The 18,895-nt window shown below is 33.2% G+C and overlaps 1 pseudogene across 1 annotated transcript; it reads left to right on the forward strand.

The window, feature by feature from the left end:
• The first annotated feature begins 5,586 nt into the window (after positions 1 to 5,586).
• LOC308649861 (putative olfactory receptor 2B3) lies at positions 5,587 to 6,511 on the forward strand (annotated as a pseudogene). Its single transcript has one exon. The product of its transcript is annotated as a putative olfactory receptor 2B3 (transcript).
• The last annotated feature ends 12,384 nt before the right edge of the window (positions 6,512 to 18,895 follow it).

Raw genomic sequence — 18,895 nt, forward strand, 5'->3', positions numbered from 1 at the left:
TTTAGGACTGAGTTCCTGCATGTGGCCCCAGAAGACCAGACCAAGCCAAAATAAAGCCAGTTATGTTGCATACAACATTGTCAAACAGAACCTATAAGAAAGCAGATAAATCCCACTCCCAAAAAAGAAAGAAAGAAATCTTCTTGCTAAAAATATGAAATTACAGCCTACTCAAGTTAGTATAACAAGGAGATTCCATTTTCACAAGAAGAAAGAAGGAGGAGGAGGAGGAGGAGGAGGAGGAGGAGGAGGAGGAGGAGGAGGAGGAGAAGAAGAAGAAGGAGGAGGAGGATAAGAAAAGGAGAAGGAGGAGGATGAGGCGGAGAAAAAGAAAGGAGAAAAAGAACCCTGAAGAAGTGGTCTGACATCTACTAATGAACTTATTCTAGTGTTAATTCTTTGTTATTCACCTTGCTAATTTCTGTTCTGCCATTATCCAGTGGGAGCTCTCTCTATTTAGGAGAAAGGAAACTGCCCATATTCATGAATCGTGAATAAAAGTCAATTAGATATATGATAAAGTTTGTTGTAATTTTGTCTTCTGGAAATATATATATATATATATATATATATATATATATATATATATATATATATATATATTAGAATAGAGGGTGGGTCTAGGAAAGGGAAAGCTGACTGAAAAATAATCATCACATATATAATGTATAAAAATATACCCACATGATATGGTTACCTTTAGAGAAAGAAGGTGAATTATACACCATTGGGGACAGTAGTCAAAGGAAAAGCTTATTGCTTTTTGATCTATTCAATGTTATTGATTTTGTGTTTCTAAATAATGTAGTTTAATATAATACATGTAATTTGAAAAGAATATTAATTCTGTCTACATATGTGACTAATATGTGTAGAGAGGAAGACTCTCTGTATTCAGAGTTAGAAAATCATAATTACATCTTTTTTATAGAAAAACAAATATTGCAAAGTTTTTATTTAATATGTAATACTTCTCATTGGAAAGATCACGTTTTTGTTTTCCTTTAACCTTATTTTGTGCTCACTTACAATTACTATTAGAAATAATTAAATCTAGGTGAGCTATTCTAAGAATTAGTGGTGCAAGATATTCAATGATTTCTTGGGCTGGGGATGTGGCTCAAGCGGTGGCGCGCTCGCCTGGCATGCGTGCGGCCCGGATTCGATCCTCAGCACCACATACCAACAGAGATGTTGTGTCCGCTGAGTACTAAAAAATAGATATTAAAAAAATTCTCTCTCTCTCTCTCTCTCTCTCTCTCTCTCTCTCTCTCTCCTCTCTCACTCTCTCTTTAAAAAAAAGATATTCAATGATTTCTCATAAAAAATTCCCCTGAAATATTTATTCAAACTTATTCTATTCTAATTTTATCCCTTTTCTTCTAATTTATTCATTTTTAATTGTATTCCATTTGAAATTAGTGTTCACTTTTTGGGGTAATTGAATGAGCTCAGATCAGTAGGTAACTAATTGTGCAAAAGAAGCATTTCCATAGAGAACTCTGTCCCCCAATTTTTTCTGATAACTCACCTGGGAAAAGGACAAATGAATGGTCTATGTGAAAAAAATGCCCAAGTTTTTATGAATATCATGTAAATAGTGTGCTCAGAGAGCATTCTGAATATTTTCTACTTTGCCTTCCTAACCTAGGCGTTTTTCCTTTGTCATCTGCATCAACAGAAAAACTAACTGCTCTGCAGCTAATAGTCAAATATGCATCTGTGAACTGAAGTTTCTTTGTCCTCTGAAAATTTAAAAATTTAAATATACTTCCTCACATTTCCTTTATATTGAAGTCTATCAAAATAAAGTAAGTAAAAGATACTTGTTTTTATGGGGAATGTATTCTCAGAGGAGATTGGAATGTGTACATCATACTACGCAATACACATATGAAAGGCAGAGTATATTTCATTTCAGGAAACCTTTTATAATGTTTGGAAATAACTAGCTTGGTGCTTTTGTGAACAACTAGACTTCACTTGCAATTAATGTCTTAGTTTCTCACTGAAATTGATGGTAAAAGCATAAAAACATAGTTCCAACAAATATTAACAATTTGAATGGGATATGAAGCTTTCAATCAATTATATGACTATCTCATATCAATCAATTTTAACATAAGTTCAAAATTTTATGGATTGATTTCACCATATGTTTCAATCAGAGTTCAGGGTCAGATGAAAATAACCTGTAGTTTTCTTGTTGTGATCTTCTACTCTATATAAAGCTAAATACTAATTGCAAGTATAAATTAAATATTGTATATGATGAATATAAAGTAGAAACAAGATATATTGGAATGAAAATATGAGGGTGAATACAAAGATAATAGCAAAAGAATACAGTCTACCAACTTACTAAAGTGACTTTAAATGTTTGTGTATAGATTTCCATGTAGTGAAATAGGGATGGGAAATCACGGGAAATAGGAGATCAAAAAGTAATAGAATCCAAGAGTTAAAATAATGAAATATGAGAATGATACAGAAAAGATAAGAAGAATTAATGACCTTAAATATACTTTAGAATGACTTGCATGGATTAGGCATACCTGCTGTTTTGTCTCTAGGCAGATATACAGAAAAAAGGAACAGGGTGAACACCATTCACAGTCAAAACCATACTTAATAAAGAGAAAATAGGAACAAAGTCCAAAATAATATAAATCAAATAAAATCACAGAGAGCATACTGAAGGGATGATTGACATGAGTGTTAGATATAATAAGTTATGGTAAAACTCCTGGAGGACTAAATTGAAAATTCCTCTTTAAAAAATTGTAGAATGGAGCATATTTCAACAAAGCATTATTGACATAAAAGCTAGAAAAAGAAACAATTAAGGAATGGCCTATGGTAGAAAAATATATGATGTGAACATAACAATGTTTTAAAAAATAAAAATCATGTATCTTTTATGGTAGCTATTTAAAAATGTGGGTGAACTGTAACTTTTAAAAAATTTGTTTTTCAACACAATAATTCTGATTCTGCTTATTTCATATCTCTTCCACATAATGGTATTTTTATGTGAAAGAAAACATGGGCCCAGAGATGTTTCTAAATTCTCTGTGCTCCTATTAACATGTTGAGTAATATGGCTAAAATAAAGGAGTCACACTAATTCAGAACAAATTTGCAGTACATATTTTTTTTTAATCTTTAAATTTTTTAAACTCCAAATTTGTTATCTTGATATCTCACTACCTCATTTAAGGCATTGATTATAATTTTGATCTTTACCTTTACCTTTCCATTTACTAGGAGACTCTAAGAATTAATGATTAACAATATCCTAAAATATGGATACTAAAATTTCCTTTGTCATAGGGTGGGTGGGTACTACTGATTTAGTAGATGTAAAACATTATTGGAGTTTTGTCAAATACAGCTCAGTGAGTATTGCTTGGAATTACTATTGTTTTATCATTGCTATTTCTTCTGAACTACAATACATATAATCAAAAGGCAACATTCACATATTAATTCTCAGTAACTTTCTGTAATTCTTACAAGATGACACTGCAGATTTAATGAAATAGAGAATTTGAAAACTGTGCTTTGTAACCCTGAGAATAGTAACTTGAAATTGCTAATTGACTAACAGAGTGACTGAATTTTGTTGCTGGGATGCTGTCCCAACTTCACATCTGAATATTCCTCTTCTTACAGAAGACTGTGGTGGAGTGTGCTTTATGAAATCTGCAACATAAACGAAAACCTTCATTACCAAATTCATCTCTCTCAACATAGTGTTTTACTCAGCTTATTGATTTTGTTGTTTTAAATACTCCTTTTAGCAAAAAATAAATAAAGAAAGAAAGAACTACATCCTGGAAATATAAATAACTTGTATATTTTAAAAAGTCTCTGAGCATGAATTAGGATATTGAATTTTCTCCTGATAGCAGTTTATATGGAATTTGAAACTGTATTTGTAGTTACCTATGATTAGGTCGATGGAACCTGTCCAAACTCTTTTATTAAGACAAAATAATGAATAATCCCTACAAGAAGGACAAGTTATCTAAAATACAATATAAAAGAACACATATTGAAGTCTGAAGTAATAGTTATGCATGTAATAAAGTATACACAAACAAATTCTTTCTTTTATTTTTTTGTAGTTTAATTTTTTATTTGTTCTTTTCAAGGATACATAACAGTAGATTATATGTTCAAATATTTTACATTCATGGAGTATAACTTATTCTAAGTAGGATCCTTGTGGTTGTACATGATGTGGAGTTTCACGGGTGGTGTATTCACATATGATCATAGGAAAGTTATGTCTGATCCATTCTACTGTCTTTCCTATTCCAAACCCTCTCTATTTCCTTCATTCCCCTTTGTATAATTCCCCTCCCTGCTACCATTGTGTGTTAGTACTCATATATCAGTGAGAAAATTAGACCTTTGCTTTTGGGGGATTGGCTTTTTTTCACTTAGCATGATAATATTCAGATCCATCGATTTACTAGCAAACGTCATAAAGTCATTCATTTTTAGGGTAAAGTAATATTCTATGGTGTATATATACCATTTTTAAAAATCCATTATTCTATTGAAGGGCACTAAGTTTGGTTCCAGTTATTGTGGTTTGAGCTGCTATAAACATTGATGTTATTGCATCACTGTAATATGCTTATTTGAAGTCCAATTTGAAAATTGGATCATATGGTGGTTCCAGTCCAAGTTTTCTGAGAAATCTCCATACTGCTAATGATTGCACCAATTTGCAGTCCCACCAGCAATATATGAGTATACATTTCCCCTCACATCTTCACCAACATTTTTGTTACTACACAATTTTTTAGACAAATTCTTAAGCATAATGAAACTTATGTCATTGTACCTTCACACACACACACACTATTTATACCTGAAGAAACTGATGTTGAAAGTGTTTGATTTCTTGCTAAATTCCAAGTAGCTAGTAGAAATTGGATTAAATCCAGACTTCTCACTCCCTATGGAGATGGTAAAACTATTCAAACAACTTGTTGGGGTAGGACAGGCCTATCATGATGATTCTCAGAGCTTTACATTTTTCTGATCTTTCTTCTACTATCACTACCTTGATATTGTACTCTTCCTATCATTTCTGAAATGCTGCAGCACTGCTTGTACAAAGTGACTCATATGATTCCAGGACTCCATGCAAAAGCTGCTCTACCAGACATTTGGAGATAAAAATTAGTAAACTTAATTTAAACAGCTCCCCCCAGCTGATTTTTATGGCAGGTAAAGTTTGAAAACCACTGTCTGGGTGTTTTCCAGCAGAGTTACCACTTCTTATTAAATTTTCAGCATAAGGAGAACATTATTGTCTGCCCTTATTATTCAAAGGAGAAAATTCAGTTTCAGAATGTTTAGCTATTTTTTAATGTAACTGCCATTTCTTGAGTGTCATAAATAGAAATTTGGTCACCTAGTGACAGATTTTGCCTTCTTCCATCCAAGAGTTATTGCACAACATCCTCTGTAATCATATGGCCAATCTATGGTTATGCTTTTTAATTACTTATAACACTTTCTAAAGTTTTGCCACTTCCTTATTACAGGTGACACAACTTGAAGAGAATGGCACTCATTAATGAAAGCCACCCTGAAGAGTTTATCCTACTAGGCTTAGATGATCTGCCTTGGCTAGAGCTTCCTCTATTCATTGTTCTTCTTATTACATACCCCGTGACCATGATGGGAAACATTGCCATCATTCTGGTGTCCAAGTTAGACCCTAGTCTCAGTAGTCCCATGTATTTCTTCCTCACCAACCTCTCCTTTTTAGACATGTGTTTAACCACAAGCATTGTGCCTCAGATGCTGTTAAACCTGGGAAGCTCTAAGAAGACCATCAGCTATGTAGGATGTGTAGTTCAGCTTTATGTCTTCCACTTTATGGGGGCCACAGAATGTCTTCTCTTGACTATCATGTCCTTTGACCGCTACGTGGCCATCTGCAGGCCTCTGCCCTACACCCTCATCATGAATCTTACTAGCATGTGTTATGTGGCTGACTGGAGTGCTCTTTGCTTTATTGGAGGCCACACTTACCTTACAATTGCCATTGTGTGGTGTCAATAAACTAGATCACTTGTTGTGTGAGATTCCACTTCTGATAAAGACTGCCTGTGGGGAAAAGGAGGCTAATGAACTTGCACTGTCTGTGGTGTGTATTTTTATTTTAGTTATTCCTTTATGTTTAATTCTTGCCTCTTATGCTAGTATTGGACATGCTGTACTTAAGATTAAATCTTCTGAGGGAAGAAAAAAGGCCTTTGGAACATGTTTTTCTCATCTTATTGTAGTTTCCTTATTTTATGGTCTAGCTATTAGCATGTATCTTCAGCCTTCCTCCTCCATCACAAGGGACCAGCCCAAGTTCATGGGTCTCTTCTATGGAGTGGTGACTCCTACAGTCAACCCCTTCATCTATACCCTGAGGAATAAAGATGTAAAAGGGGCATTAGGCAACCTAGTTAGGAACATTTTCATTTCCAAGTGAAAGGTTGTAAACAAAAATAAAATTACTTATTTAAAAGGGTTGTATTGATTTTTGTAACAATTCATTTAGACTAATAATCCAATCTTATACTATGTGTTCTTCTTGATAAAAATATTTTGTTCAGTCACATTGGGCATGAATGATATTAGATTGTGTGCACTAGTATGGAAAGTTTATTTGTGAAAATACAGAAAAATAGAATTTTCTATTTGAATACTGAACTAGTAACTGTATTGAGTAGTAAAAGAACATTTTAAATTTTAATTATAATATAAATTTATTAGTTTAATTAGATTAGTTTAAGTAGATTCATGATTTTTGTGGTTATTTAGTGTGGAATTCATAGAATTCAATATGATGTTGCATAGTGAAGACATGTAGACTTGTACAAAAAATCCCTCATTTGGACCTTTCCATTGTGTCTTTTGGTATGATAGAGATCTGAGAAAAATCACTTAAAGGAAAGACTCATGGTACACTGAACCACACTACCAAAATTAACTGCAACCAGATCTATTCTTTGAAAATAACAGAACATCTGATGCTACACCAGGTCTTGAGAACTTTGGAGTTTTGTAAATAATTTGAGTAATTAAGAAATTAATTTGTGGGTAATTGTTAAGGGATTGTCACCAAAAGTTTTTTAATTTCAAGAGTTTCATACTTTAAATTTTCTTTGTGTTTTTGAAATACTTTCATATTCATGACATATGTTGAAGATGAGACCAATTTCTAAATATGGCAGAATTTGTTTGTATTTATATTTAACCTATGTAAATAGCTGAAGGTAATCTTAACAAATATTATTGCACATTTTGACTATAATCCATCACAGCAGATAAATGTAGAATTTTCCACTTGTGTTATCACAAGGGTATTTAAAATTTTCAGGTTTCAGAGCTTTATGGATTAAGGATGCTCAACCTGTACAGATATCTTGAGCTTTGGGTGGAAAGACTTCAATTCAGTGTTAAAATCATAGCTATTAAGGCTAACAACAGTTGTTCATAGTGCTTATATTACCCTGAGTTCTGACTCATTTGATGTGTATGCTACTTTCTTGGTCTGTAAAGATTATTCATTTTGAAAATGTAAATGTAATCCAGACTTGGTGAAATATCAGAACTTTATGAAATATTAATGTAAAAGTCTCAGGATAAAGGATACTTAAATCAGTGGTAGAAAAAACCCACAGAAACATCCTTAGAAGAGAACTTCACATTTTTAAGGTATGTATGTTCAGTACATTTTATAATTTAGTTAACATTTAAGAAGCCCTAATGAGAGAAAGGCATATCACTATATCAATGTGAAATTATACTCTACTTTTGATGCAAAGCATAAGTAATCTTGAGAATGCCTTTTTCAAGAAAGTTAATTAGAAACCTTTGTCCTTTCCAAAGCAACCAGACTTATTCTGAAGAACAAATAGGAAACATTAAGGCATTTTATCTTTGTCATGATGAAAGACTTGGGAAAGTCTTTAAGAAATCAAGAAGGTTTAAACATTGTTTTCTCCAAATTAGAGATATTCTTCTCTATTAATAGCATAATAACTTCTAGGCAATAAGTGCATCCTTTTCTAAGAGGGATAAATAAACTAGACATAAATTAGAATTCTGGTTGAACAAATGCCTTTAAGAGCTGATATCTTTTCAAACTGACATATTCAAAATTTCTAAGCCTTAGAGGAGTCACAGAGGCCACTGATGAGAAGGGTAGAGTGAAGAAGCAGTATATATGGTGGAATTAGAAAATATGTCTGATTTGTTTAAAGACAGGACAGTAGATTTAAACATAGATAACTAATGTCCTAGTCTAATATGAGAAGTAAACGCTTTAACATTGTGATTAAAATAAGTGTATTTTGAATAAATGCCTAAATTTTTACTTGAGCAAAAAAGTATGTATATAATACAATAAATAAAATAACCTTCAATGTGTAGTGAGTATTCAAAAAATCATTTAAGAATTTGTTACACAGAAAAATTACTGAGTGTGTTTATTTTTATTAAGATTGACATCATGCAAATTGTTTCAAATGCTTTCTGGATATAGATACTTTAACTACTTATCTCAAGATCTTAATATCATCATATATATCAAACTTTGGCTATTATCATATGAAGAGAGAGTTAGGAGGTTGACCTAAATAGCCACTGATGCTTTCTGTTATTTTATATAGGCAGAAACAAAGTCCAATACACTAAGAGGTTTCTAATTATACTTCTCATTACTTCCCTTTTAACCAGTACATTGTATTGTATATATAACCCCAAACCACCATCCCTTTCCAAACCAACTATAATGTTAGAATAACTCCATTTCTTATACTTTCCTGCATTTTCACCTTTGTGCATTCATTTACTTTTGCATTTAAAAATGCCTCTTCCAATTTTCTAAATCTTAAAGTTTTCCTTAAAATGATCTAATATAATAAGTGGGAAAATACATTTGCTAAAATATGGTTCTGTCTTTTGCTCAAGAAAAATGCCTACAACCAAAAGAAACATCAAGAAACAGATAAAATCAAAAAGGATCTGCAAAACAACCAGAAAACTAGTGAAACCCTCTGCAACTTAATGAGATGCTATCTCAAAATTTAAAAAAAAATAGGAAAGACTGGGGATGAAGCTCAGTGATAAGTGCTCTTGAGTTCAATATCCAGTACCAAAAGCAAAACTCAAACAAACAACAAAACAAAACAAAAAAAAAAAAAAAACAAGCAAACAGGAAAAAAAAGAAGAAAAACAAACAACAAACTAACTGAATGAAAATGTAAGTCCTTACTTACCAATCAGTAATTACTTCTAATATAAATAGACTAAAATATGCAATTGAAAGACAGATGACTGACAGATAATAAAACAAGTTCCAACTGTGTGACTAAAGAGATTCATTTTCTCTTTAAAGACAAACAAACTGAAAATAAAGGATGGAAAAGGACTATTCACAAAACAGGAAACCAAATGAGAACAGGATTAGCAAGACTAACAACAGTTACAATAGACTTTCAGTCAAAAACTATGAAGTTAAATAAAAAATTAATTATAGAATAATGAAGCCAATTTCACCAAGGATATAATAACTGTAAATTATATAAAACAAATATTAAAAGTATTAAAAATAGACAGGAATATAATAAAAGCAGGGGACTTCTATATTCTATTTTCACCAATAAATCGATTGTTCAAACAGAATATTAAAAAGAAAACATTGTTTTTAAACTCCACTTGAGATCAAGTGGACCTAAGAGATGGTTATAAAACATTCTATCTTAAAGCATTATGGTATACATTCTTCTCAAGTACACAGAGAACATTCTCCAGGAAATATCATGTGTTAGCCCATAAAACTCATTTCTCACTATTTTAAGTAGTCCAGAGTCATAACATGTAAACTTCTCTGAATAAAGTGGTATAAAATCAATAATGACAAGAGAAATTTACAAAGTTTGAAATATATGTAAATTAAGCAACATGCTATTGTTTAAACAACCAATAAATCAAATTAAAAATGACAAAAATTTCTAGAAATATACTGAGACATAAAAATGAACATGCAACATTCCAAACTTTGTGCAGAAGCAAATGAAGCTGAGACTAGAAATGCAATTAAAAAAAAGATAACAAAACTAACATTTTATTTCTTTTGAAAAGATAGTAAAAAATCAATAACCCATTTATTAAGAAAAAAGTAAAAATTCAAAGAAGCAAAATAAGATATGAAAGAGGAGATACCACAGAAATACAAAGGACAATAAAGTTACTATGGATAATTCATGCTAATAGTTGAATAGCCTAGAAAAAAAATGTATAAATTTCTACAACCTATCAAGACTGAATCATGAAGAAACAGAAAGTCTGAACACACTGATATAAAATAAGGAGATAAGATCAATAACAAGATGTCTTCAATCAAAAAAGGTCTCAGGAACTGATGGTTTTGCTGATAAGTTCTATCAAATATTCAAATAGTAATGAAAGACCTAAGCAATTTCATTCTGCTTGGGATCTTATTTTGCTCTGAAACTTAACCTCTGACTTATTGTAATCCTAAAGTCAAGAAAAAAAAATCTACAGAAAAGCTCTGTGGAAACAGTTCAGTTCTCGGAAAAGCAGGAAAAGCCACAGATAGGCCAAGATAACCACATATCTGAAATTCCGGATGGCTTCCACCTAGGTGTGGTGACCAATATCTAAAGTAGAAGCCCTGCAGTTCGGCACGTACTCCCCTTGCGACATCCTCACAGTTTAAACCAGTCAGTTTAAATGAATCCCCCTCTTGTAGTGACCAATCCCTCCTACCCAACTTGTTCCCGCCAGTAAATGTGCTAATCATGTTTTAGAATTGTTATTTGATTTTCCCGCGGTGTGTGATGATTTGCTAGGAGATGTTATGATGTATGTGGAGGTCCCTGCCTTCTCCAAAGAATGTATAAAACTGCTGCAAAACCTGGGCTCTGGGCCTCTTAGCGTCACCTGTTGCTGTGTGTGCGTGGAGGACCGAGCTAGCTTGCAATAAACACCTCTTTGCTGCTTACATCGATCTTGGGTCTCTGGTGGTCTTTTGGGGGTCCCGAATTTGAGCATAACAGTAATCCCCAAACTATTCCAAAAGAAAAAAATCAAAGAAAAGGTACTAGTTCCAAAATTTTAAAAAACAGACAAGGATATTATAAAAAATGAAAACTTTAGGTCAATATCCCTGAAGATCTGAGTTGCAAAAACCATCAAGAAAATGCTAGCAAATTGAATTCTACAACATGTTAAGAGTATCATTCAGGGCTGGGTTGTGGCTCAGTGGTAGAGTGCTCACCTAGCACATGCAACACCATGGGTTCAATCCTCAGCACCACATAAAAATAAAGAAAATAAAGATACTGTGTCCAACTACAACTAAAAAATATATATATTTAAAAAGAGTATCATTCAACTTGATTAAGTTGGATTTAACACTGGAACACAAAGGTGATTCAACATATACAAATCAGTAAATGTAGCACATCATTTTAACAAAAGAATGATAAAATCATATGGTAATTTCAACAGATGTGGAAAAATCAACTGATAAAACAGCATTTTTATGATTAAAAAGTTGACAATTCAAGCATAGTAGGAAGGTACCTCAAAACAATTAACAATAGACCTAGATGAGAATATGGGGAAATTTTTCATTCATACATTGCTGGTGGGACTGCAAACTGGTGCAACCACTCTGCAAAGTGGTAAGAAGATTCCTTAGAAAACTTGGGATGGATCTACTATTTTACCCAGTTATTCCATTCCTTGATTTATATCATGAGGACTTAAAATCAGCCTACTACAGTGACACAGCCACATAAATGTATATAGGAGCTCAATTCACAATAGCCAAGGTATGGAACCAACCTAGGTGCCCTTTAACATATGAATGTATAAAGAAAATGTGGTATATATACACAATGTAATATTTATCAACTGTAAAGAAGAATAAAATTATGACATTTGCCAGTATCATGCCAAGCAAAATAAGCCAGTCCCAAAAAACCAAAGGTCACATATTCTCTTTGATATATGTACTCCAACTCATAACAAGAAAGAGTAGGGAGGGGAAGTATTGAATTTTATTAGATTAGACAAAGGGGAATAAGGGAAGGGAGGGAAATTGAAATAAGAAATACAGTAGAATGAATTGTACATAACTTTCCTATGTTCATATATGAATACATGACCACTGTAATTCCACATCATGTTCAACAACAAGAATGGGATAAAAATTGTAATGTCTTGCACTCCATGTATGTCTAATATATAAAAACATACTCTACTGTCATATAAATCTTAACAAAAATTTTTTAAAAAGGCCTTGGGCTGGGGATGTGGTTCAAGTGGTAACGTGCTCGCCTGGCATGCGCAGGGCACTGGGTTCAATCTTCATCACCACATAAAAATAAAGATGTTGTGTCCACCGAAAACTGAAAATATTAAAAAAATTTTCTCTCTCTCTCTCTCTCTCTCTCTCTCTCTCTCTCTCTCTCGCTCCTCTCTCTCTCTTAAAAAAAAGGGCCTTATATGAAAAGCCTTCGATGAATTTCATACCCAATGGTGAAAAGTTGAAAGGCTTTAAGTACTAGAACAAGAAGGGGGGTTCAGTTTCACCATATTTTTTCAACACAGTACTTGCATTCTTAGACATAATAATTATGTGGGAGAAAGAATAAAAACCATTCAAATAAGAAAGGAAGAAGGGAAATTGGCACTATTTGTTCCATTAAAAATACTGAATCTAATTAGCAAATTTTATAAGGTTATAGGATGCAAAATCAACACAAAAAATCAATGTTTCTATGTACTAACAATGAACTCTATGATGAAGAAGTCAAGAACACAATGTCTTATAAAAAAAACTAGAAAATTTTAAATAACTATAAATACTTTCAGCCAATGAAGTACAAGTCCTGCTACTGAAAACTGCAAAACACTTATGAAAGTAACTGGGAAAGACAAATAAGTGGAAATATATATATGTTTATGGGTTGGAAAAAAATAATGTTGTTAAAAGGTCCAAAGAGAGCTACAGAGTCACTGTAATTCCTTATCAAATTTCTAATGTTATTTTTCATGGAAATATAATAAACAATCCTGAAATCCCCATAGAATTATTTTAAAAACTCCAATATTACCAAAGTGGTTATTACCAAAAAGAAACTGGAAACATTGCTCTGCCTGATTCAAAAATATACTTTGAAGCTATAGTAATGAAAACATGGTATAGATAAAAAAAAAAAAGACACATCAGCATATGGGACAGAATAGAAAGTCCAAATATGAACCCCTCAGATATATGTTGCATTGACTTTCAGCAAAAATGCCAGGAATACACAAAAGAAAAGTATAGTCTCTTCAATAAATAGTATGGGAAAAACTGGATATCCACATACAGACGAATGGAATTGGGATCTTATCTCAGACAACAAACTCAAAATGGGTTAAATACTTAATGTAAGACCAGAAACTGTAAAACTACTAGGAAAAGTAGGGGGAAATCTACACAACACTAGGTCTAGGCATTTTTTTTTCAAGATGTGACCTGAAAAGCGTAAGCAACAAAATGGAAAAAAGACAAATTAGTGAAAACTAAAAAGCTTCTGCACAACCAAGGAAACAATAAACACAAAGAATCGATATATGGAATTAGAGAAAATATTTGCAACCATTCATCTGATAAGAGGCTAATAACCAAAGTAAACAAGGAACTCAATTGTAAGAAGATAAATGACTCCATTTAAAAAATAAGCAAAAGACATGAATACACTCTATTGAAAAGATGACAAAAATTCCTCAATATTGTGAATTATCAGAGAAATGAAAATTTAAACTACAGTAAGCTAACAGTTCACCCCTGGTAGAACATAATTATCAAAAGGAAGAAAGACATCAAGTGTCTATAAGAATGTGGAGAAAAATGAACACTTGCACAATGTTTGTGGGAGTGTAAGTCAGTACAATTCCTATGGAAACCAATATGGGGGTTTTTCAAAAAATTTAAAATATAAGTAATATATTGATCTAGCCATCTCATTTCTGGGTATACATCTAAAGGAAATAAAATCAGTATGCAGAAGAGATATCTGCATTCTCATGTTTATTCCTACAGTATTAAAAATTGCCAATATATGATAAGTGTCCATTAGTCGATGGATATATAAGGAAAACATGGTGCATATACACAGTGAAATATTATTCATCTATTAAAAAGAAGGAAAATCTGTCTTTTGCAATGGGAATTAACCCATAAAACATTATATTAAATGGAATAAGCCAGGTGCAGAAAGAAATAGTGCATGATATCACCCCTGTATGCTGGTTATCAAAAGGTGTGGTCATTGGGAGTATGGGTTAGTAGGAAATGGAGATATGTTGGTTGAAGGATACAAAATTACAATTAGATCTGTGTAATCAGTTCAAAGAATAAATTGTACAGCACAGTGACAATAATTAGTGACAACATACTATATGCTTGAAAAATGCTAAGTGGATGTTAAATATTCTAACTACCCAAATGATATACATATGAGTTAATGTATATAATTAGCTGGATTTAACTATTCCACAATGTATATATTTATATAAATATCATGTTGTACAAAATAAATGTAATTTTATCTGTCAATTTTAAAAATAAGCAAATTTGAAAAGAAACAAATTCTTGCTCACATCCCACATGGGAGAGGGAAAGGTTTCTTGTACACAGATGGGCTGGCTGTGAAATAAAAGCTATGAAAATAGTACCATGAAACAAATAGGAAGGACCAGAAATATATTTTACAGAGAAGGGGGCAGTGACAGGTGAAGCCGACCAGAGGGGTATAGTGTCCAACAAAGATGGAGCCTGGCTTGCTTTAATTACAGCAGTACGGATCAAAGGGGATTGGTAAGGATAATATTTCAGTGTGGGAGGAATCTTGTCTCTTGTGCTTGCTTCTTCACTAAAAACAGAATATTGGTGGGGGTAAGCAGACTGTTTGGCTCTTAGCGGGTCACTCAACATTTCCGGTGCTGTGCTAGAACTTGATCTGTTGAGCTAGTACTGGGCACCACATGAATCAGGCATTCTTGAACAAGTGGATTCCTACTGAGAGTTCCTTATATCGGGCTCCCCTGCCTAAAGGCTTAAACATCACTCAGTCAACACATGGCTCATAAAGTCTTCCTGAAACAAATAGTGAAGAAATTTGGATATGAAAACATTTTATTTTGACTGTCCTATAGTGTAAAGTGAGGGGATTAAGAAAATAAAAATATTTAATTGTAGAAGAATTATTGAAAAAGTATGTAAAACTAGTATAATTTATGAATAAATTACTAGTTTATAAAAGCTTCAAAACCATGTATTAGAAATGATCTATTTTAGAGAATATTTATATTCTACAAATATGATTTTATACTTTATAACAATACAGGATGCACAGAAGCAAAAAGGAAAATAGATACAGTAAGATGACAATCCAATGTTTTCTTTGAGATTTTATCTAAACTAAAACTTAGACTAACGACAATTTTCTTTGTTTTATTAAAACTTTAGATAAGCACAGGTCACATTATATGTTGCACATGTCAACTCATTTTCAAAAACTAATCCTGTATGTTCAGTATGCTAATTTTTACTTTGAATGATGTATGAAATATTTTCTTAAACTGAAGATCTGTTACAGGATTACTTCAGAATTATTCATTAAAATAAATTACTGAAGAATAGAAAATTTTTTCTCATATACACCATCACTATTTTGCCCTGAGGCTATTTAAAGGAATATTAGGGTTGTAAATTCATTGACTTTTGTGCCTTCCTAATCCAAAAACTTCAAGCTCATTTTTCATGGTTTATTTTGTGTGTTTCTAACCTTCATTCGAGTCATAGAAATTATGGAGCATTTTTGTGTTAGTATTGTTAGTACAGTTGGCAATGAATTTCATGTCTAGATTTTCTGGACACAATGACCCATTGAATCTGATGAAATATGGAATCCCTAGGGTTTAGAGGACAGCACTCTATGAAACTTGGGTTCTTAGGAAATATTGGTTGGTTTTATTTAAATGTACAAACATTTCTCATGAATGTTGCTGATATGTGATATGTGTAAAAGCTTTTCATTGTTGAAGTCTACTGTGATCCTGATAAGGAGATACTATGTCAGTCAAAAATGCCTCAGTGTTTGAAGACAATGTTTATAGTTTACTTTCAGTTTATCACAAGGACCTTTTAAATTTTTTGATGCAGCCCAGGTTACACCCTAATTTTATTATTGACTGGTCAGTGAAAGGTCACATGGCTGAAGAAGCTTAAAAAATTCATTGAGCTTATCAATCCATGGTTGGGAACAACCTCCTTCCAGAAATGGCACAAGTTAAGATGTAGACATCTCTCCGTTCCAGAAAAAAATGGTGAGTGGTATCCACTACAGAAAATGATGTTACCATGAATGGATAATGCCTTTCAAGGTCATCTCATTTATATCTTGCAATGCATTAAATAATCAGAGTATCTGATTTGTGTTGGGAAAATGAATTTTGGTCTTTGAACTGCCCAGAGACAGAGGCAATGCCTCTTTTGGAAATTTCTTAGCAAAAAATTCATAACCTTGAGTTCAAATGCTGGCTGCACAGAGGTAGAGAAATGATAGTACTAATTGGACTGCTTTTACTACTAACTGATTCTGTTTATCTTGAAGAAACTTTCTCACAATAAATCCTTGTGATGTTTAAACCTATATAATAAGTGTGCTGAGTTTGCTTTTTGTCAGTCTTCTTCCCTCGGAGTTTGGCTTATCCACTGGGTCCCAGATTTTTCTCTACTTTTGTGTCAGTTTGTCTTTTCTCAATCCCTTTGCCACCCAGTTTTGGAATCTAAGTAAATGATTATGTAGGACATGGAAGTTGACTCCTAGAACAGGGCCCCAAAGACTCAAAAGTTCTCATTTTGGGGACATTCCTAAAAGAAAACACATGTCAGATAAAGGAGAGACAAGAGTTTATATAGCTAGTTTAAAATATGGGGTACACTGGATCTAAAGAAAGAGATCTTTATTTTGCAATACGTAAGACTATACTTAAATCACAGAGCAGCACTGTAACAAAGGCACAGCTGGTGCAGTTTTGAGAGTTTGCTATTGAAACTTGTCCTTGGTTCCCTGAGGAGGGAAAGGTAGATGTAGAGTTTTATGGTTTGAATGTGAGGTGTGTGTTCACATGTGAGACAATGTGGGAAGGTCAGAGGAGGAAATCATTGGGTCATTAAAGCCTTAACATAATGAGTGAATTAATACTCTGATAAGGATTAAATGAATGGTAACTGAAAGTGGGCACAGTGTGGCTGGTAGAAGTGAGCATTGGGGGGATAACTTTGCAGTATATATTTTGTATCTGGAGAGTGAAATCTTTGTCTCTACTTCCTAATCATCATGGCTTCTCTATGCCACACTCTGTAGATGTAATATCCTGCCTCACCTAGAGCCCCAAGGAATGCATGCAGCCTCTATGGACTGAGATCTCTGAAACTGTGAGCCCCTAAATAAACTTTTCCTCCTCTACAGTTGTTCTGGTTGGGTCTTTCAGTCACAGCAGTGAAAAAGCTGACTAAAACATAGAGACTAGGCAGAAACATGGTAAAAAAACTGTTTTAGACATTCAGCCTAGGAACCAGACAAGGTCCCCATAGAAAATTTTACTCTATGGACCTTGATATGAGATTGGCTTGATCCATCTCATGGGAGTGTGAAATGGTCTGCTTCTGACTTGATTTCTGGCTTTAAAAATGCCATTAAAGGGGCAAGCGGTAGCGTACTCGTCTGGTATGTGTGCGGCCCAGGTTTGATCCTCAACACCACATACAAACAAAGATGTTGTGTCCACCGAAAACTAATAATAATAATAATAATAATAATAATAATAATAATATTAAAAAATTATCTCTCTCTCTTAAAAAATGCCATTAAATGCTGTAGAGACTTTACCACAGAGTTTTCAGCCTGTAGCACCTCCCCTTCCTTTGTAGGGGACTTTGTCTCCTGAGAGGAGCTGGGGGAGGAGGCATTTGATCTGGACAGAAGCATTCAGGATGAAAGGGAAAAAGATTTCAGACAAAACTCTGAGGAGGAATTTGAGGAAGAAAGGGAGTTAGTTCACAATTTTTCTAATTAGACTATGGCTATTTTGGCTCATGCACCTCAGCCCTTGACTGAGACTAAATTAAAATTAAGGGTGCCTGAATCAAAGATGTTATTGCTATTACAACAAAGTCTGAGCAATGAGAGTGTCAGGAGAAAACATGGAAGGGTTTTGAGCATATCCAATCTTTCGAAAGAACAGATCTGAATAATTCTGGTCAGCCATTTCAATCACTTGAGCCTATTTCTTAAAAAAAAAAAAAAGGAAAAAATAAAAAAAAAAAAAACTTCAAAGAGTTTTAAGTCTGCTTTATATATGGCCCCACAGCTCCTTTTGTTCAGAGTTTGTTAAAAATGCTTTCTAATGAAGACATGCCACTTAATGATTGGATTAGGCTAGCTAAAGCTTTCTTGTCAGGGCACCACTATTTAATGTGGAAATATAACTCTATAGAGTTTAGTGCAAACCAGGTGGAGAGAAATTGAGCTCAAGGAGTTAATGTTACTCTGTGAATGCTGACTGAAACTGGACAATATGCTGACTTAAGTTATCAGCTGAATTTTGATTTTCAAACCTATCTGCAAATAAATGTTTGTGCTAAATGGGCATGGAGAATGATGCCTCCTGAAGGAGAAAAAACTACGGATATCATCCAGGTTAGACAAGGTCCCCACATGCTCTACACAGACTTTGTAGTATGCTTGTATCAAGTAGTTAATTGAGTTAAGGGGACCCA

The sequence above is a fragment of the Spermophilus citellus genome (genome assembly GCF_964194105.1).
Source record: "Spermophilus citellus genome assembly, chromosome: 5".
In the NCBI taxonomy this organism is placed as follows: Eukaryota; Metazoa; Chordata; class Mammalia; order Rodentia; family Sciuridae; genus Spermophilus; species Spermophilus citellus.